Here is a 23,589-nt window from a genome sequence, read left to right as displayed (position 1 = left end):
AGTGACCACAAGACCCACAAGTAGGATGAAACTTCCACATGATGTGACAAGGCAGAGAAGGTACCTAAGGTCATTTACTTAAGTAGTTGTACTAGGAAAGGGAAATACTTAAGATCTTTAGAAATCTGTTGAATACAGAATTTACTTTGACATTGATACCAGAGGACACAGGAACTACTGTGGCCCCCACTGCAGTAAGAACATGTTACTCTGTTATATGTTTTGGCTCTGTACCCAAATTTCTTGTGGAATTGTAATTCCCAATGTTGGGGGAGGGACCTGGTGGGAGGTGATTGGATGATGGAGGTGGATTTCCCCCTTGTTTTCAGGATGGTGAGTGAGTTCTCATGAGAGATGGTTGTTTGTAAGTTTGTAGCCCTTCCATCTTGGCTCTCTCTCTCTCTCCTGCTCCACCATGGTAAGATGTGCTTGTTTCCCCTCTGCCTTCTGCCATGATTGTAAGTTTTCTGAGACCTCCTAGCCATGCTTCCCATACAGACTGTGGAACTGTAAAGTCAACTAAACCTCTTTTCTTTGTAAATTACCCAGTCTCAGGTAATTCTCTGATAATCAATAGAGCCCTTGTTTATCTATTTTCATATTTCCACCTAGATGTTGTTTTTCTGGTTTGTGAACATATAATCAGAATAAATATTCTTAACCATTGACAGAATTCCCATATTGGTTCCATAACCTATAGAGTAATAGCATTATGGGGGGGATGACAAAGTTTGGATATGTGTCCCTACCTAAATCTCATGTTGAAATGTCATTTCCAGTTTTGGAGGAGGGCCTAGGGGGAGGTGATTGGATAATGGGGGCAGATTTCTCATGAATGGTTTAGCACCATCTCACTGGTGTTGTTCTGGTGATGGTGAGAGAGCTCTCATGAGATCTGGTTGTTTAAAAGTGAAGCAAAATGATAGTGAGGGAGGGGGAAAAGCTAATCATGGATCCGGTCTCAGCTGGAGTCTACCTTCACCTTCTCTTTTAGTACCTCTCTCCTCTTTTTCTCCTGCTCTGGCCATGTGACATGCCTGCTCACTCTTTGTCTTCCAATGTGATTGTAAGTTTCCTGAGGCCTCCCTAGAAGCTGAGCAGATGCCAGCATCATGCTTCCTGTAAATTCTGTAGAATCTTGAGCCAATTAAAAATCATTTCTTTATCAGTTACTCAGTCTCACATATTTCTTTAAAACAATATGAGAGTGGACTAATATAGTGGGAAACACCAACATGCATGGGTGATGATCTCCATCTTTTCCCTCACTTACTTCACCAATGTAGTTCCCGCAAAAATCCTATAGGTCAAAACATAACAAAGGACTACCGGAGTTTAACCAACTATAGCTCCAAATTCAGTTGCTATGCCTGCTGTGATGTATTTACCAGAACTCATTAACACAAATTCTTCTTATGTAGTATATGCCTGCTGATCTGAGAAAGCATTCTTTTCTATACATACCAGAATAAAAGAAAAAAGGGTCCAAAACAGATTTTTTTAGACCTGATGGTGCAGAAAAAAAGCCTGAGGTTGGTTCAAAGGTAGGTTTGTCTTGATATTTGGGAACAAGCTGAAAATGAACTGCTGTTATACCACTGTCCACCTAGGGATGGTGCTGAATACAGTGATGAGAGGAAATCCTCCACTGGAAGGAACTTAAGCAGTGCATCTTATTATTTACTTTGAGAAGACAAAGAAGCAGTTTACAGTAAGGATAAAAATTGACTTATGAAAATTATAAATAGCTTATATGATTGGGTAGAGACCTGGAGGAAAAATACTAGATTAGGGGCAAGGATGTCTGAGAAAGAAGCATTTGGATGGAACTGTGAAAGTGAATACAAGATATAATGAACTTCGTGTCATAAGTCATTGCTCACAAGAGGGCATTCATCATGGAAGAGAAAGTAAATTACAAAGTTGACAAAATGACTTGGCCAGTAGATGGCAGCCAGCATCTGTTTTTGCCAACTCCGTGCTTGTGCAAGGGACTCTAGAACAGAGGGCAATTCTAGTAAAGAGCCATGTAAGGATCGAAACAGCATGGGTTCCCTCTCATGACAGCTGACCAACTGCTGTCACCATTGAATGTCCAATATGCTAGCAACGGATAGCAACACTGAGAACACAGTATCATTCTTCAAAGAGACCCACCAGTCATTTGGTGGCAAGTTGATTACCCAGAACCCCTTCTGCATTGCAAGGAGCAATTCTTCATCCAGACTGTCAATCAACTGTCAGTCCCTGACCACACTGCCCAACTATCACCACTCCAAGGGCCCAGAGTTTCTGATCTACAATTTTGCACAAATGGCATTGCCATAAAGATAAAATTTATGGCAAAAGATGTTCAGTGGTGTCATACAGCCATGGAATCTATTTGTTGATCCCACTATATATTAGATCACTCAGAAGCTTATGCCTTGATAGGGTAGTGGGAAGTCTTTAGTGCATAATTGAAATTACATCTTGAAGAAGTCACTTTGCAAGGATGCAGTATATACCTTATCCTTCAGGATGAAGTTTACCCTAAACCAACAGACACTAAATAGTGCTATGTTCTCAGTAAATAGAATGCAAGAAAACCAAAGGGTGAAAGTCAGAGTGGGTCCACTCATCATTCCTCCCAGAAACCCGCTCAGGAAATTTTTGTTTCCTTACTCCTGCTTTCAGGCTCTGTGTGCCCTGGTTTTCTAAGAGTGGATTCTTCTACATGGAGAATCCCAGTAAAGCTCTGGCTGATTCCTGATTACTTCGGGCTCCTCAAAACAGTAGGCCATCAGACAAAAGAAAGTTTCTCTACCGGCAGGGGTAATTGACCCTGTTCAGTATGAAGAGGTAGAGCTATTGGCTATCTAATGCAAGCAAGGTGTTTTGTTGGACTACTCTTTGGATTTCCATGACCAATTTTACTATAATGATTAACTCTAGTAACCATAAACTTGTAAGGACATGATAACCAGAGCCTCAGATGCCACAGGGGAAGCCAATTAGTCCAGCAGAGGTGCTAGTTAAGGGAGAGGGTAGTTGAGAATGGGAGATAGAGGAAATAGATGATGGGTATCAGAGAGCCAGTCAATTACAGCAGCTAGAGATGTCGTTTGATCTAAATAATCTTCTTGTAAGTTTTCCCAGAAAATTTACCTTTCAGAAACCTAGAAAATCTGTGCCTAGATGGAGTTAACTTAATTTGAGAAGCAGGTGGATCTGAGAATTGCAAGATGGATACTACAGGGGGCTTTATTGTTGCTCTGCCCAGATTCACCTTACTAAGCAGGAGCACCTATCCCCAGCTCTCATGCCTTTGCAGCTGTAAGAGGCTCACAGTCATTTCCCTTCTTTTAATGGGAACACCTATAATCACCCTAGCCTGCAGTCCCTGCTGACATTGTAAAAACTATGGTGAAATTCGTGCTCCATAGCTCCCAGTGGACCAGATTGGTTCCAGCTGGTCTCCAGCTGAGACCACATTCTTGCTACCTCCTCCCCCTGCTCCAAATATTCTCTTTTCACTCCGCTTCTCCTCAAATCACTTCCTCAATAAATCATTTGCACAGGAATCCAGTTATATATCTCTGCTTGTGGAAAGCCTGTCTACAACAGGAAGCAAATGAATCGTTAGTAGACAAGCCTTTCTCAGCTACAGATGCTTTTAAAAGGAAAACACCTCTCCAGACTCTTGTTGTTGACCAAAATCACTTGTATTTTAATATTAACAAAAGATGATCAATTTAAAAGTGTTTGTAGATTCCTTATGTGATTAGCCCTGATAAAACTATAAAAGCAAAGCAAACTTATCAACTAAATTAACCAATGCCAAAATAAAATTTAAATTTACAACATTAATGTGATACACTTGTTTTATTTCTGGAGCTAGATGACTGATGTTGAATTCAAAAATAAAAATATGTAGCCCAAGGCTTGTTTCTGTATTTAGTCTGTTACTGTATTTTATCTTCAACAATACAAATTCAGAGCATACTATTGGTATTGTTTAAATATATTATATACAAAATGTCATTATGAACTTCCAGGCTTCCTTTTTTTTTTTCTTTTGCTAGTATAGTACTATCAGTTCTCATTATTAACTAAACCCAGCTAGCAAACAATTCTCCAATGACAATAATAGTAAGTTTTCACTTGATAATATTGTAAAGCTTTCTCGTTACTTGGTAGTAAGCATTGTAGATTTATTGAAATATGTATTAAATGGTATCTAGCTAATATTTTACAGAACTCAGAACAGAACTATTTTTCATCGGAGGTATCTTCCATCTCCATACTTAACTGCTAATTAGTTGTTGAAAGTTAATAACTTGCAAAGCCAAATTCATGCAAGGTACCTGTTTGCATTGGAAATATGGTTTTAGTATGGTATATCTGTTTTGTGTGCCTCATAAAGATTCAGTGTTCCACTAATTTTATCAGTTTAATCTGCTATGCAACATTTATTGATAGCACGCACTGTGATATCATTTAAGATTTCTTGGCCGAGTCTACTATCAGAAACAGAAATGCAAATATGACCACTGAAACTATGGATCTGTATAGAAGGTCCTCATATGGTCCCCAATATGCTTATATTATACTAGATATGATCAACAAAATGAAAGTAGTTAAAATTTCTTTTAGAAAATTCATATACCCTATGCTATTATACTACACACACTACCCCCTCAGTTTATATACTATATTTGGGAGGAATTACACTAAAAGGACTCTGAAATTCTTTCTATTGCAAAATTATATAAATTTTGTCAGTTTCAGATATTGCCATAGTTGTGGTGGTTTATCTCAAAAATTAAAAAAAAAATGGCTGAACAATTCAGTTTTTCCCTGTCTTTGCTTAAACAGTGAATTGAAACAATTACTGGTTTTCTCTCATAGCACAGCCCCTACTTTAGGAGGCATATTCACCATTGGACTTTAAGGTTTTCTCTTTTTTATAAGTAGTAAAATTTTATGAATGAAACTTACTCATGATTTAAAGTAATAAAAAAATTTCTTTATTTAAGGAAAATGCCTTTTGAGCCAACTAAACATCAATGACACCAATTCATGTTAACTAACAATAATAAAAAAAAAGAATAAATCCTCTCCATCTCAAGTGCCTCTGTGAATGGATGACTTAGATACAAATAAAGTGGCTGTTCTAACTTGATATTTGTAAAGGATCAATCTTACTCAAACGCCCTTTTAAAAAAACAACAATTAATTGGCTCAAAGGGTAGGATTGCTGCCATCTAACAGGCAATTTCTGTACCTCTGCATTGATTGCCTGCTCTGAAACATGAACGTGAATTCAGATAAAGAGAACACTGTGGAAATGAATTATTTTGGTGTTTTTATACCTTCTCATAGTAAACTTGTGTACAGCTGCAAACCACTGGATTTGCAACTTCTTTAAAAGCTTTTATTTATTAAATTATCTATGCTTCAAACTTACATACTTTAGGCACTGACTGTATCTAACCTCTCATTTGTGATTTCAGGGCACAAGTGTTACTGAAATTATATCAGCTTGCTTTAATCACAGGGAAGGATCATTGTGTGAATGAATACCATAACATAAAAAATACTTAGGATAATGTCAGTTATATAATGGGCTACCTATTTAAAAACAAAAAGTCTATTTCCTCCCTAATAATAATTCAGCCTAGGAGAGTTAATAGCCAGTGTTGCCAAACACCCTTGCACAATTGGAATAGTAGGCTCCTTATTATTTCCTATGGGCAAGTATGTGATTAACCTATCCTCCCTTTGTCTCCAAAGCCAATGATTTAAGCCCTCACCAATTCTTGGGCAGGTCAATTAACCTTTCAACCTTAGGATTCCAAATGTAAAACAAGGAAAGTATAAATGCTATGCTGGCTTTTATGAGGATAACAAATACCCTAACAAGTATATGGAAGAATTTTATAAGAAATAAATTATTATTACTATTATTCATTAATATTATTTTTCTTTGGGATAGAAATTATATAATTACCTTTAAGAAGAAATAGCTTTATACATATGTCCTATTAATAATTCATTATTACATGGAGGATTTTCTGATTGAAGGGAATTATGACATCTGCTTCCAAAACCACCTGCCAAAGGGTCCAGAAAAAATCATGCACACTAGTGCCTTGGCAGAAATGCTTATCTGTCCATGGGTAGCAGTCACAGCAATAAACTTGAAAGTTGCCTTGTGACTCAGCTCCAGTATGCCCTCTGCTGAGGTCCCTGCTCATAGCTGCTTACACAGGATTCAGAGGGAGTCTCACCTATATCTTACAGCCAGGGAATCTGAATCACCCTGATAGGCTTACCAATCTCCATCCCACAGCAGATCCCAAGAGGGCCCAGTCCCAGCTCTGGCCTCTCCTGTTGCAATCAAGAATCTCAGCTTTTGCAGAAACCTGCTGGGTTGTACCTAACAATCTGGGCCAATAAAACAGGCCCACCAACCTCATTTCCACAGCATATTCTGAGGGGTCTGTCTCAAACCCAGCCCATCTCATGGCAGTCAGGAATCTATCCCACTCATGCAGATACCTGTGAGTATGCCAGTATGAGCCACTGAGGCAGTCTTCTGGACTCAGGTATTTGTCCAGTACTTGCTCACAGCCTTTGATCTTTCCCAGGTTCATCTGTCTGGAAAGCCATGTCAACTTCAGACATCTCATAAGACATATGGCAAGGTTGGGCTTCGAGGGTCCTTCAGTGCTGAGATGGCTGTAGTGTTCATAGGCTCAGAGAACTCAACAGTCAGTTTACTTAGGATCACTAGAAGGATGTCTGAACAAGGATAGTCACAAACATAGCTGGACTGTGAAGACTAAAATACATATTTAATCCTTCAATACATAAGCATTGTCACATGTCCATAAGCATCAAGAACATTCAGGGAAATATGACTTCAAATGGACCAATAAAGTAAGAGAGACTGAACCTAAAGTGATGAAGAAGTGTAATCTCTGAAAGAAAGAATTCTTTCTTTAAAGAATTCTTTAAAGAAAGTTCAACAAAGTTCAAGAAATACAAAGAACCAATTTAGAAATTTAGCAGAGAGACTGAAATAATTTCAAAACATCAAGCAGAAATCCATGAGCTGAAAAAGACAATGAATAAAATAGAAAATGAAACAGAGAGAGCATCAGAAGCAAAATTTTTCAGACAGAAAAAAGAAACAGCGAGCTCAAAGACAGACTATTTGAAAATGCAGTCAGAAGAGAACAGAAAAATAAAAAAAAGGGATAAACAAAGCTTACAAGATCTATGGGACAGCATTAAAAGAGCAAACATTTAGATTATTGGAGTGAAATACAGAACCGAGAAAGAACTGAGTAGTAGAAAGTTTATTTAAAAAAAATAACAGAAAACTTTTAAACCATACAGGAGGATGAAGAACTCACATTCAGGAAGATCAAAAGTTACAATCAGATGCAACCCAAATAAAAATTTCCCAAGATATTTTATAATCAAACTCAAAGATCAAAGACAAGGAGATAATCCTCAAAGTAGAAAAAGACACAAATAATATGTAAAGGAAATCTGATACACCTAGCAGCAGACATCACAGCAGAAATGTTATGGCCAGGAGGCAGTGGGAAAATATATTGAATGCTAAAGTAAAAAAATTACCAATAAAGAATTACTATACTTAGAAAATGAAAGAGAGATTAAAACACCCAGACACACAAAACCTGAGGGAATTTATCTGTACCAGACCTGTTCTACAAGAAATGCTAAAGGCAGTTTTGTGAATTAAAAGGAAAGGACACTAAAATGAGGGTGACACTAATTTGTAATTGTGATGTGTAAACCACTTACATCTTTCCTAAGAAAACTAAAATGTAAAATGATTAAGAACAAAAACAACTCCAACAATTTGTTAACAGATAGGCAATATAAAAAATTAAATTGTAAGATCCATTGTATGCTGTATCCAAGACACTCGTTTCACATGCAATGATTCCTATAGATTAAAGGGAAAAGGATGGAAAAAGATCTATCAAGCAAATGGAAAACAAAAAAGACCATGGGTTGCTATTCTCATTTCAGACAAAGCAAACTTTTAAACAACAATATTCTAAAAGGACAAAGAATGTCATTATTTAATAAATAATAATAAAGGGTCCAATTCAACAAGAAGAATTAGCTATCCTAAATATTTTATGCACCTAACACTGGATCACCCACACAATATAGTGGGAGACTTCAACAACCCACTGACAATATTGGACAGATCATCTAATGAACATATTTGGTAACTAACTTGACATTTGCCCAAATGGACCTAACATATATCTACAGAACATTCTACCCAACGGCAATAGAATATACATTTTTCTCATCTCCACATGGCACATACTCTAAAAGTGACCACATATGTGGTCATAAAGCAATTCTTAGAGAATACAAAAAAACTTAAAATTGTACATTCTGAATCATATATATTTTCAAACCACATTACACTAAAAATAAAAATCAATACCAAGAAGCTCTCTCAAATCCATACAATTACATGAAAATTAAACAACCTATTCCTGATTGACTTTTATCTAAACAATGAAATTAAGGCAGAAATCAAGAAATTATTTGAAACTAATGAAAACAAATCTGCAACATATCAGAATCCCTGGAACACAGAGAAGTGTTAAAGGGAGTTTATAGTGCTAAATGGTCACATTAAGAAGTGAGAAAGATCTCAAATTAACAACCAAACCTCACAGCTAGAGGTATTTGAAGAATATGAGCAAACCAACTCCAATGCTAGCAGAATAAATAACCAAAATCAGGGCTGAACTGACTGAAATGAAGACAAGAAAAGAATCTACAAACATCAACAAAACCAAAAAGTGTTTCTTCAAACGAATGAATAAGATTGAAAGATCACTAGTTAGACTAACAAAGAAAAAAAAAGAAGACAGAAATAAACCCAATCAGAAATGACAAAGGGGTCATTATCGCTAACCCCACAGAAATACAAAAAACACTCAGATGAACACAGATTATTAGTAACACTTCTAAGGACAAAAACTAGAAAACCCCGAAAAAAACCGGATAAATTCCTGGAAATATACAACCTCTCAGTATTGAACCAGAAAGAAATTGAAATATGGAACACAGTGATAATGAGGTCTGAAATTGAATAAGCAATTTTTAAAAAGCCCTGGATCAAATGGATTCACTGCCAAATTCTACCAGACATTTGAAGAATAAAAGGAACCAAATCTAGTAAAACTGTTTCAAAAAATTGAGAGAGAGGTACTCCTCCATGAGTCATCCTACAAGGAAAGCATTATTCTGATACCCAAACTGGGCAGAAATGCAACAAAGAAAAAACATGTCAAGCCAATATTCTTGATGACTATAGGTGCAAAAGTGCTCAACAAAATACTAGCAAACTGCATCCAGAAGTATATCAAAAAGATAATCCACCACAATCAAGTGGCTTTATTCCAGGGAAGCAAGGTTGGTCGAACATACATAAATCAATAAATGTGATTCATCACATAAACAAAAGTAAATACAGAAGCAATATGATTATCTCAATAGACACAGAAGGTCTTTTGATAAAGTTCAACATCCATTCACATCAAAAACCTTAAACAAGCTAGACATTGAAGGAACATTACTCAAAATAATAACAGTCATATGTGACAAACCCACAGCCAACATCAGACTGAATGGGCAAAAGCTGGAAACATCTCCTTGAGAACTGGAACAGGAAAAGAATATCCATCCTAACTACTTCTATTCAACTTGAAGTCCTAGCCAGAACAAGCCAGCAAGAAGAACTTAAAAGGCATCCAAAGAGGAAGAGAGGAAGTCAAATTATCTCTGTTTTCAGATGATAAGATTGTATACTTCAAAAACCCCATAATCTGTACTCAAAGGCTCCTAGATCTGATAAACAACCTCAGCACAGTTTCAGGCTACAAAATCAATGTACAAAAATTATTAGAATTTCTATATATTAATAATGCCCAGGCTGACAGTCAAATCAGGAGCACAATCTCGTTAACAATAGCAACAAAGAAAATGAAATATCTAAGAATACAGCGAACCAAGGAGATGAAAGATCTCTGCATGGAGAACTATAGAACACTGCTGAAAAAAATCAGAGACAACACAAATGAAAAAACCTTCCACCTTCCATGCTCATGCATAGGAAGAATTAATAATGCTAAAATGGTCATACTGCCCAAAGAAATTTACAGATTTAATGTGATTCCAATTGTATTAGTCTGTTCTCATGCTACTATAAAGAACTACTCAAGACTGGATAATTTCTAAAGGAAAGGGGTTTAATTGACTCACAGTTACACAGACCTGGGTAGGCCTTAGGAAACGTACAATCATGACAGAAGAGGAAGCAAACACCCCCTTATTTACATGGTGGCAGGAAGGAGAAGAATGAGAGTTGATGGAAAGGGAAAATCCTTTTTAAAACCATCAGATCTCATGAGAACTTACTGTCATGAGAATAGCATGGGGAAAACCACCCCCATGATTCAATTAGCTCCCATGACACATGGGGATTATGAAATTACAATTCAAGATGAGATTTGAGTGGGGACACATCCAACCCATATCATTCAACCCTGGCCCCTCCCAAACCTATGTCTTTACATTTCAAAACACAATCATATCTTTCCAACAGTTCCCCAAAGTCTTAGGTCATTGCAGTATTAACCGAAAGTCCAAAGTCTCATCTGAGACAAGGCAATTCCCTTTGGCATATGAGCCTATAAATTCAAAAGCAAGTTAGTTACTTCCTAGATACAGTGGAGGTACAGGCATTTGGTAAATACACCCATTCCAATTGGTCAAAATGAAGGTGCTAAAGACCCTATGCTTCTAACAAAGCAGTAATTAAATCTTATAGCTCAAAATGATCTCCTTTGATTCCATGTCTCACATCCAAGTCACACTGAAGCAAGAGGTGGGTATACATGGCCTTGGGAAGCTCTTGTGGCTTTGCAGGGTACGGCCCTCTTCCTGGCTGCTTTCATGGACAGGAATTGAGTATCTGCAGCTTTTTCAGGTGCATAGTAAAAGCTGTAGGTGGATCTATCATTCTGGAGTCTGAAGGACAGTGGCCCTCTTCTCACAGCTCTACTAGGCAGCGCCCCAGTGGGAACTCTGTGTCAGAGCTCTGATTCCAAATTTCCTTTCTGCACTTCCCTGACAGAGGTCCTCCATGAGAGCTCTGCCCCTGCAGCACACTTCTGCCTGGATATCCAGACATTTTCACACATCCTCTGAAATCTAGATGGAGGTTCCCCAATTTCAGTTATTTACTTCTGTGTACCCACAGGCCCAACGCCATATTTAAGCTGTCAAGTCTTGGTGCTTGTACCCTATGAAGCAATTGCCTGAGCTGTCCTTTGGCCCCTTTTAGCCAGGGCTGGAGCTGAAGCAACTGGGACACAGATCATGGTGTCCTGAGGCTCAGATCATGAGACTGATTTTCCCTCTTAGGGCTCCAAGCCTGTGATGGGAGGAGCTGACATGAAGGTCACTGACATGCTTTGGTGATATTTTTCTCATTGTCTTGGTAATTAACATTTGGCTTCTTATTACTTACACAAATTTCTGCAGCCAGCTTGAATTTCTCCCCAGAAAATGGGTTTTTCTTTTCTATTTCATAATTAGCCTGCCAGTTTTCCAAACTTATGCTCTGCTTCCTCTTGAACACTTTGCTGTTTACAAATTTCTTCTGCCAAATACCCTAAATAATCTATCTCAAGTTCAAAGATCCACAGATCTCTAGGGCAGGAGCAAAATGCCACCAGTCTCTGCAGACCAAGAGTCACCTTTACTCCATTTCCTAAGTTGCTCATCTCTAGCTAAGATGACCTCAGCCTAGACTTTATTGTCTGTATCACTATCAGCATTTTGGTCAAAGCCATTCAACAAATCCCTAGGAAGTTCTGAACTTTCCCACCTCTTCCTATCTCTTTAGCCCTCCACGTCTCTCAGAGGTTCCAAACTTTCCCACATTTTCCTGCCTTCTTCTGAGTCCTCCATACTGTTATAAACTCTGCCTGTTACTCAGTTCCAAAATCGCTTTTACATTTTCGGGTATCTTTACAGCAGTGCCCCATTCTATGCCCCAATAATTTACTGTGTTAGTCCATTCTCACACTGTCATAAAGAACTGCCTGAGACTGGGTAATTTATGAAAGAAAGAGGTTTAATTGACTCACAACTCTGCAGGGCTCGGGAGGCCTCAGGAAACTTACAATTGTAGTGGAAGAGGGAACAAACACATCCTTCTTTACATGGCAGCAGGAAGAAGAATGAGAGTCAAGCAAAGTGGGAAACCCTTTATAAAATCATCAGATCTTGTGACAACTTACTCACTATCATAAGAATAGCAGGAGGAAAACTGCCCCCATTTTTCCTGCAGGAGGAAAACCACATGTGGGGATTATAGGAACTATAATTCAAGATAAGATTTGGATGGGGACACAGTCAAACCATATTACATATCAAACTAACAACATTTTTTTAAAACAAAATTAGAAAAACTATTCTCAAATTCACTCAGAACCAAAAGAAGAGCCTTAATAGCCAAAGCAATTCTAAGAAGAAGGAACAAAGGGGAAGGCATCACATTACCCACTACTACAAGGCTACAGTAACTACAACAGTATGGAATTGGTGAAAAAGCAGTCACACATACCAGTGGTAAAGGTTAGAAACCAGAACTAAAGCCACACACCTATAACCATATAATCTTTGATAATGCTGACAAAAAGATTAAAGAACTCTCTATTTTAAAAATGCTGGGATTACCGGTTAGCCATATGGAGAAGGTTGAAACTTGACCTCTTCCTTTCACTGTGTGCAAAAAATTAACTCAAGATGAATTAAAGACTGAAATGTAAAGTGTAAAACAAAAAACCCTAGAAGAACCTAGGAAATATTATTCTGGACATTGGCCCTGGCAAAAAGGTTTCTAATGAAGACTCCAAAGGCAATTGCAATAAAAACAAAAATTGATAAAGTAATACCTAATTAAACTTAAGAGCTTCTGCAGAGCAAAAGAAACTATCAACAGAGTAAACAGACAACATACAAAATGTGATAAAAATTTCCAAACTATGCATCCACCAAAGGTCTAATATTGAGGACATAGTAGGAACTTAAACAAATCAACAAGCCCAAAACAAACAACCCCATTGAAAAGCCGAGTGAAAGACATATACGGACAGTTCATTAAAAAAAAATACATGTGGCCAACAAACATGTGAAAAAAAATGCTAAATGTCATGAATCATTTAAGTAAATGCTTCAAAACCACAAGGAGATATCATCTTACACCAGTCAGAATTACTGTTAGTGAAAAGCTTAAAAATAACATGTTGGCAAGGTTACAGAAAATAGGGAACATTTATGGACTTCTGGTGAGAATGTAAATTAGTTCAGCCACTGTGGAAAAAAATTCAGAGATTTCTTAAATAATTTAAAACAGAACTACATTTTTTACCCAAATAAATAGAATAGATGAAAAAATGCAACTCATACTACAGAAATACAAAGAATCATTAGAGACCACTATAAACAATTATACAACAACAAATGGAAATAACCAGAAAAAGTAAATAAATTCCTGGATGCATGCAACGTGCTCAAGATTGATCCATGAAGAAATAGAAAATCTGAACAAACCAGTAAGAAGTAATGAAATCAAAGCAGTTAAAAAAAAATCCCATCAAAGAAAGCAAAGCCCAGGATCTGATAAATTAGCTGCTGAATTCTACTAAAAATTTAAGAAAAAAAACTAATACAAATTCTTTTCAACAAGTCCAAAAATTGAAAATGAAGGAAATTTTCCCTAACTCATTCTGTATGGTCAGTATTACCCTGATGGCAAAACTAGACAAGGACACAACAAAATAAAAGAAAACTACAGCCTAATATTCTAATGAACAGAGATGCAAAAATTTACAGCAAAATACTAACAAACCAAATTTAACAATGTATTAAACAGTTGATTCACCATGATTGAGTGAGATTCATTCCAGTAATGCAAGGATGGTTCAATATATGTAAATCAATAAACATGACACATCAATTCAACAGAATCAAAAACAAAAGCAAAAGGATTATTTCAATAGATGCTGAAAAAGCATTTGAAAAAATGTAACATCCCTTCATGATAAAAACTTTCAACAAATTGGGGATAGAAGAAATATATTTCAACATGATAAAGGCCATACATGACAAACCCACAGTTAATATACTAATTGGGGGGAAATTGAAAACCTTTCCACTCAGGCTGGAAGAAAACAAGGATATCCACTTTTACCACATTTTTTCAACATAAGAACTGAAAGTTCTAGCCAGAGGAATTAGACAAAAGAGAAATAAAGGACATCCAAATGGAAAAGGAAGATGGTAAATTATCATTGCTTGCAGATGACATGGTCCTATATTTAGAAAAACCGAAAGATTCCACCAAAAAAAAAAAAAAAGAAGAAGAAGAAAAACCTCTTAGAACTGAAAAACCAATGTATCAAAGTGGCAAGAATCAAAACAAACATGCAAAATTTAGTATCCTTTATACACATTGTCAGCAATCACTGGAAAAGGAATCAGGAAGGCACTTTTATTTACCATAACCACTCCCCAAAATACCTAGAAATAAATTTAACCAAAGTAGCAAAGACCTCTAAAAGGAAAACTATAACACATTTATGTAAGAAATTGAAGGGAACACAGAAAATGAAAAGTATCTCCTGCTCAAAGATCAGAAAAAGTACTGTTGCTAAAATATCTATACTACTCAAAGCAATCTACGGATTCGATGCAATTCCTACCAAAATGTCAGTAACTTCACAGAAACAGAAAAACAATTCTAATTTTCATACAGAACCACAAAAGAGCCCAAAGTGTCAAAGCAATTTTGAGCATAAAGAACAAAGCTGAAGGCAGCACACCACTGGATTTTAAAATATACTACAAGAATATAGTAACCAAAAGAGCATAGAATTGGCATAAAACCCAACACATAGGCCAGTGGACCCATTCATTAATGTGTTTTCTATGGTGTTTCATATATATAGCCAACAAATCTTCAACAAAGGCACTGAGAACAGATGCTGTGTAAAGGACAGTCTCTTCAATAAATGATTCTGGGGAAAGTGGATATCCATATAGAGAATAATAAAACTAGATTCTCATTGTTCAATGTATATAAAAATCAATTTTAAATAAATTAAAGACTTAAATATAAGATCTAAAGCTGTAAAAAAAAAGCATTCAAGAAATACTACAGGACCTTGATCTGGGAAAAGGGTTTGAGGTAAGACCTCAAATGCATAAGCAGCAAAAGCAAAAATAAATAAATGGGATTATATCAAAATAAAAATCTTCTGCACAGCAAGGACGCAAACTATGAAATGAAGATACAGCCTACATAATTGTAGAAAATAGTTGAATTTCTCCATCTGACAAGGGATTAATAACCAAAGTATATGAGAAACTCAACTCAAAAGCAGAAATATAAATAATCTGATTTTAAATTAGGCAAAATATCTGAATAGACATTTGACATAAAAATGGCCAATAGATATATGAAAAAATGCTCAATACCACTATGGAAAGGCAAATGAAAACCACAATTAGACATCTCACCTTAGTTGGAATGGCTATTATCAAAAATACAAAAAAATAATAAACACTGGTAAGGATGCAGAGAATGGGGAATTCTCATACATTGTTGGTGGAAATGTAAAGTAGTACAGCCATTAAGAAAAATAGTTATTGAGGCTTATAAAAAACACAAATAGAACTACATATGATTAAACAATCCCACTGCTGGATATATAGCCAAAAGAAACAAAATCAGTATATGGAAGAGATATCTGCACACCCATGTTTATTGTAGCACTGTTCACAATAGCTAAAATATAGAATCCACCTGTTTTCATCAACAGATGAATAAAGAAAATGTGATACATACACAATAATGAAATATTATTTGTAGTCATATCTGATGTAAGGACATTTCAGATATTAGCAAATAAAAGAGAAGATATATATTTTAAGTTTTCAAAAAATGTTATCAAAGTCAATAGAAAGAAAAGGGAAGAAAAATCTCGGTAACACATTGAAATGTCACCAAAGTTGACCACTGCTAACTGAATCAAACTGTGCTCCATTTCTCTGAATATAAAATGGATAGGGTTATTATTAGATAGAAATCTGGTATTTATTAATTGACTTTTCAAACACTATTCAAATGATTAGTATGAGTCAAGCACTCTGCTAGGCACTTAGGCTATAACAAAACTAGTTGTGCAATACACAACCCATCCATGGAAGTGGTATGTTTCATTTACTTGTATATTTTTGCCTTCTGTCATCCTTAAAAGAACTAAAGGTTTTTAGTATGGATACAAACCTCAGGAGGGCAGAAAAGAAAGCAAACACATAAAACAAAAACCCATAGAGAGAGTTGATAGGTGCTAAGGTCTGAATGTTTGTATATCCCCCAAAATATGTATGTTGAAATCCTAACCCCCTAGGTGAGGATTTTTGAGAGGTGGCTAAATGATGAGGCTGGACCTGTATGATTGAGACTGGTGGTCTTATAAAACAGACTGCAGGAAGCTAGCCAGTCTCTTCCATTCTGTGAGGACACAGCAAGAAGTTACCATCTATGAACAAGTAAACAGGCCTTCACTAGACACCAAATCTGTTATCATCTTGAACTTGGACTTCCCAGCCTCTACAAATGTGAGGTATAAATTTCTCTTGTTTGTAAACCACCCAGTTTATCGTATTATGTTATAGCAGCCAGAATGAACTAAGACATTAGGTTAATGGGGCAGGAGGTGCAGTGGTGTGGGGGTGGTGACAAAAACTTCAGACTGTCCATAACTGGAGGCAGTCCAGGTCAGAGCTGGAAGTTACAAGCTAATCAACTGGTGTGAGATTCTATGGGAGTTGTGTTAGGTCTGAAGCTCTAATTAATGATTGAGAATTGCCGATCCAACACAGGTGGAGCTTAAGTTATAAAGGTAAGACTATAGAAATGCACACATCCAATTAGACAGTAGACTTGCCTGATACAGAGAAACAGGACTTAATACTGAAAAAGCTTACATTAGTGCTTCAATATACTGATTCTGGAGAAAATGGCCAACAACTTTTGGATAGATAGAATGTGTTAGCTCAGGGGTCAATAGTACAAGTGGAAGGCATGCCCTAGTTTCCAATTCCAGTAACAACTTCATTGCAACAAATTCTACTAGGTACAACATTTAGATGACAACATTTGCTGTCTAAAGACCTGAGCATACTCTAAGGTAGTGATTAGAGTAGCAGACTGTAGTTTCAACGTTTATTATGAGAATGAACTGCCCACAGCAGTTAGAGGGTTTTATTAGCTAGTCCAATTGTATTGCAATTAATCTTCAGTCATTTGGTAACTTCTTATACCAGGCATCATGCTAAGCCCTGATTGGGGATTTATTTGAATATGAACAAGATGAAATATTCATGCTTGCTATATTCTTTTGAAGAATATGGCATTAAGAGAATGGTCTTGGTATCAGTCAGATTCCAAATTTGATTTCCACACCTTCTGGGTAGCTGTGGGCATGTTATTTAACTAACTAATCTTTAGTTTCCTTACGTGTCAAATAAGGATAATAATGTCCAGTTCACAGGGTTGTAGCAGAAATCAAACATGACAATGGAGTACATAGTGTCTTTGCAAGTGCTCAGTAATTGTTAGCTTTTGTTATTATCCTTTAATATTTCACAGATGAGAACACACAATTGTTGAGGACTCCATTACATGAGAAACTTGTTTGACATAATTTATAGATGACGGTAACTGGGGATTCCTCCTGATACATTTCTAAGAAATACTATTATAGCAGAACTTGAGTATGCTCATATTCAGGAACCCATTCTCACATCCCTAATTGGTCAAGTTGTCATCTCAGTTAGAGATTATAAATGTAAAATCCCAGTAAATACAAATACATGTTGTAGAGAATAGTTAACATGCTAAGATGCCTTCTAAAAACCCAGAAGTAAGGCAAAAACCTCAGAAGCACAAAGCTTCAAGGTATAGAGACACTGAAGAAAGTCAGAAAAACGCTGAGAGTGATCCAAATGGAAGATACATCAGGTGGCTTAGACACATTGTGTGTATATCTTTGTTATTTAACAAGAGTTCAATAGTGGGGGACAAGGCTTCCAGTAGGGTGTGCCATTTGGGTCAAATTAGACTGAAAAATAAATAGCACAGTGGTAATAAACCAGGGCAATAAACAAAAAGTCTGTTATTGAATGTGGTTAGCAATGAGTGGTATCACAAACTCACAGATCGAGGAGACACTCAGCAAGGACTGACAATTCTAATGGGAGAATTCCAAAGTCTAAATTGGAACAAAATAGAACTTGACATAGTTCTGGTCAAAATAAAGTAATTTTCTATGGATGTAAGAGATGAAGGCTTTTTCTGAAGATCTTAAGTCTTCAGGGAGAGTCTATCCAAGAAGAAGAATGTCACATCTAACACACTGCTACTTAAGAATTTTCTGAGGACAGGAATGACGTTGATACTTTATAAAATAAATGTATTAGATTAGTTTAGCTTCAGCTGAAAACAGTAAATGAGGACTTAAGGGGATAAGATGCTAACCAGTTCTAGATTTAGGTGGATGAAAAATGTTTCTCTCTTACTCCTTATTACAAATTTAAAAGATTGGTCCCCAAAAATTACCCTTTTAAGGCTGCAGTTGATCTGTATGGCAATTGTAAATGAATAGACATTCTTTAACAAAAACCTAGACATTCTTTAACAAAATGTGTAACATTCCATGTCACAGAAATACAAGATATCAGCATGGCATATGCAGACCAGTATTAATAAAAGTAAAATATTTTACTTATAAATCATGCTCTATCTCTCTATCTAATGCTTAAAATGGAAATAGATTCATATAAGTTTATATTATTCTAATAATGCAGAAAAGCAATTAGAATGGTAAATAATCCCAGTGAAGTTGATCCTATCATATCAAGAAAAACCTTTCTCAAAAAAAATCACTCAACAGATACAATTTTGGACTTTTGGGAGCTTCTACAGGGAGGAACAGAATTAAACTGACATGGAAAAAGGATCAAGTAAACACAGACCGTGTAGATATTTCTAAATTTTCCTTCTTACAAAAACTTTCGCAAACTCTATCAGTCAACCAAAATAATTAAAGGGATTAGTCCAGCTTTAAGGAAGTTCATCCGTTGTTCAAACACAGCCCATCCAAAGAATTGCTTTAAAACTTCACTTCAGCAAAACTCAGAAGATGGCCAAATAGGAAGAACTCTGGAGTGCAGTTCCCAGCAAGAATGCAGAGGGTGAGTAATCATCGCATTTCCAAATGAGTTTTTACTGCCCACAGACCAGGAGATTCCCAGGCAGAAAAGCACCACGAGTCTCCAGCATGGCTGGGTCAGCCAACGCAGCAGGTCTCTACACAAAAACTCACACAAATCTGGGCAGCCATTTCAACTGGCACCTGGAACATCTGGAAGACAGAGTCACCTACTCAACTGAAAAAAAGGGGGCTGAACCATGGAGCCAGCTGATCTGGCTTGGTGGGTCCCACCCCCACAAAGACCAGCAATTTGAAACACTCTGGATTGAGAGTTTCACAGCAAGCACAGCTGGACCTGGGACGACCCAACTCTGTGGGGGGAAAGGCGTCCACCATTACCGAGGCAGTCCGCCATTATCGAGGCAGTCCGCCATTACAGAGACAGTCTGCCATTACTGAGGCAGTTCTAACTATACCTCTATAAACAGAAATGCAAGGAAGTTCACACAGCAGCTGGGCAAGGCCCATGGCAGACCACCATTGCCGAGGCAGTTCTAACTATACCTCTATAAACAAAACCGCTAGGAAGTTCACACAGCAGCTGGGCAGAGCCCATGGCAGCTCAGCAACACCTCTGCTGGCAGACTGTGACTAGGTTACCTCCTCCCTGGGCAGGACATCTCTGAAAAATGGCAGCAGCACATCAGGAACTTATAAATAAAGCCCCACCTTCCCAGCACAGATCACCTGGGAAAAAAAGGCGGTTATGGATTCTGCTGCAGCAGACTTAAACATACCAGCCCAGCAGCTCTGAATGGAGCAACAGAGCTCACATCTTAGCATTTGAGCTCCTAAAAGGGACAGACGGTGTCATTAAGCAGCTCACCAACCCCCATATATCCAAAGAGACACCTCATAAAGGATAGCTCAGGCTGACAACTGGTGGGTGCCCTTCTGGGACTAAGATAACAGAAGAAGAAACTGACAGCAACCCTTACTGTTCTGCATCACCCACAGGTGATCCCTAGGCAAGCAGGGTATGGAGTGGACCTCCAGCAGTCCTACAGCAGAGGGGCCTGACTGTTAGAAGGCAAACTACAAAACAGAAAGAAATAACTTCATCATCAACAAAAAGGAGGTCCACTCAGAGACCCCAACTAAAAATCCCGAAAGTCACCAACTACAAAGATCACAGGTAGATAAATTAACGAAGATGGGAAGAAACCAGCACAAAACGGATGAAAGCACCCAAAAGCAAAACACCTCTTCTCCTCCAAGGGATCACAACTTCTCACCATCAAGGGAACAAAGCTGGATGGAGAATGAGTCTGATGAATTGACAGAAACAGGCTTCAGAAAGTGGATAACAACAAACTTCTCTGAGATAAAGGAATATGTTCTAACCAAAGGCAAAGAAACTAAGAACTGTGAAAAAAGGCTTGATGAAATGCCAATAAGAATAAACAGTTTAGAGAAGAATATAAATGACTTGATGGAGCTGAAAAACACAACACAAGAACTTCAAGAAGCATATACAAGTTTCAATAGCTGAATCGACTAAGCAGAAGAAAGGATATCAGAGATTGAAGATCAACTCAATGAAATAAAATGAGAAGGCAAGATTAAAGAGAAGAGAGTACAAAGAAATAAACAAAGCCTCCAAGAAATATGGGATTATGTGAAAGGCCTAATCTATGTTTGATAGGTGTGCCTGAATGTGACAGAGAGAATGAATACAAGCTGGAAAACACTTGTTGGGATATTATCCAGGAGAACGTCCCCAACCTAGCAAGGCAGGCCAACTTTCAAGTCCAGGAAATTCAGAGAACACCACAAAGATACTCCTCAAGAAGAGCAATCCCAAGGCATATAATCATCAGACTCACCAGGGTTGAAATGAAGGAAAAAATGCTAAGGGCAGCCAGAGCGAAAGGATTGGTTACCCACAAAGGGAAGCCCAACAGACTCACAGCAGTTCTCTGAGCAGAAACCCTGCAAGCCAGAAGAGAGTGGGGGCCAATATTCAACAGCCTTAAAGAAAAGAACTTTCAACCTAGAATTTCATATCCAGCCAAACTAAGCTTCATAAGTGAAGAAGAAATAAAATCCTTTAAGAACAAGCAATTGCTCAGAGATTTCATAACCACCAGGCCTGCCTTACAAGAGTTCCTGAAAGAAGCACTAAACATATAAAGGAACAACCAGTACCAGCCACTCCAAAAATGTACCAAATGGTAAAGAGCATCGACACAATAAAGAAACTGCCTCAACTAATGGGCAAAACAACCAGCTAGCATCAAAATGGCAGGATCAAATTCACACATAACAATATTAACCTTAAATGTAAATGGGCTAAATACCCCAATCAAAAGACACAGACTGGCAAATTGGATAAAAAGTCAAAACCCTTTGGTATGCTGTATCCAGGAAACCCATCTGAGATGTAAGGACACACTAGGCTCAAAATGAAGGGATGGAGGAAGATTTACCAAACAAATGGAGAGGAAAAAAAGCAGTAGTTGCAATCCTAGTCTCTGATAAAATAGAGTTTAAACCAATGATGATCAAAATAGACAAAGAAGGGCATTACATAATGGTAAAAGCATCAATGCAACAAGAAGAGCTAATGATCCTAAATATATAAGTACCTGATATAGGAACACCCAGATACATAAAGCAAGTTCTTAACAGGAGACTAGTCTCTACAAACCCATACAATAATAGTGGGAGACTTTAATGTGCCACTATCAATATTAGGCAGATCAATGAAACAGAAAATTAATAAGGATATCCAGGACTTGAATTCAAATCTAGACCAAGCAAACCTCATAGACATTTACAGAACTCTCCACGCTAAATCCACAGAATATACATTCTCAGCACCACATCACACCTACTCTAAAATTAATCACATAATTGGAAGTAAATTACTCCTCAGCAAATGCAGAAGAATAAAAATAATAACAAACAGTCTCTAAGACCACAGTGCAATCAAATTAGAACTCAGGATTAAGAAACTCACTCAGAACTGCACAATTTCATGGAAACTGAACAATGGACTCTTGAATGTTGACTGAATAAACAATGAAATGAATGCAGAAATAAAGACGTTCTTCAAAACCAATGAGAATGAAGAAACAACATACCAAAATCTCTGGGATACATTTAAAGCAGTGTTTACAGAGAAGTTTATAGCAATAAATATCCATATGAGAAGCAAGAAAAGATCTAAAATCAACACTCTATCATCAAAATTGAAAGAACTAGAGGAGCAAGATCAAAGAAACTCAAAAGCTAGCAGAAGACAAGAAATAACTAAGATCAGAGCAGAACTGAAGGAAATAGAGACACAAAAAAACTTCAAAAAATTAATAAATCCAGGAGCTGGTTGTTTGAAAAGATCAACAAAATAGATAGACCACTAGCCAGATTAATAAAAAAGAAATGAGAGAAGAATCAGATAGATGCAATAAAAAAATGATAAAAGGATATCACCACTGATTCTACAGAAATACAAACTACCATCAGAGATTACTACCAACAACTCTATGCACATAAACCAGTAAACCTGGAAGAAATGGATAAATTCCTGGACACTTGTACCTTCCCAAGCCTAAACCAGGAAGAAGTCGAAACCCTGAATAGACCAATAGCAAAGGCTGAAGTTCAGGCAGCAATTAATAGCCTACCAACCAAAAAAAGCCCAGGTCCAGATGAGTTCACAGCTGAATTCTACCAGAAACACAAAGAGAAGCTGGTACCACTCCTTCTGAAACTATTCCAAACAATCCAAAAAGAGGGAATCCTTCCCAAATCATTTTATGAGACCAACATCATCCTGATACTGAAACCCGGCAGAGACTTAACAAGAAAAGAAAACTTCAGGCCAATATCCATGATCAACATAGATGCAAAAGTCTCCAATAAAATACTGGCAAACCAATTGCAACAGCACATCAAAAAACTTATTCATCATGATCAAGTAGGCTTCATATGGGGGATGCAAGTCTGGTTCAACATATACAAGTGTATAAACATAATTCACTGCATAAATTCAACAGCCCTTTATGCTAAAAACTCTCAATAAACTAGATATTGATGGAATGTATCTCAAAATAATAAAAGCTATTTACAACAAACCCACAGCCAATATCATACTGAATTCGCAAAAACTGGAAGCATTCCCTTTGAAATCTGGCACTAGACAAGGATGCCCTCTCTCACCACTCCTATTCAATATAGCATT

This window comes from Cebus imitator, unplaced genomic scaffold, assembly GCF_001604975.1.
Source record: "Cebus imitator isolate Cc_AM_T3 unplaced genomic scaffold, Cebus_imitator-1.0 Scaffold80, whole genome shotgun sequence".
NCBI lineage: Eukaryota > Metazoa > Chordata > Mammalia > Primates > Cebidae > Cebus > Cebus imitator.
Note: the sequence above shows the minus strand (reverse complement) of the source record.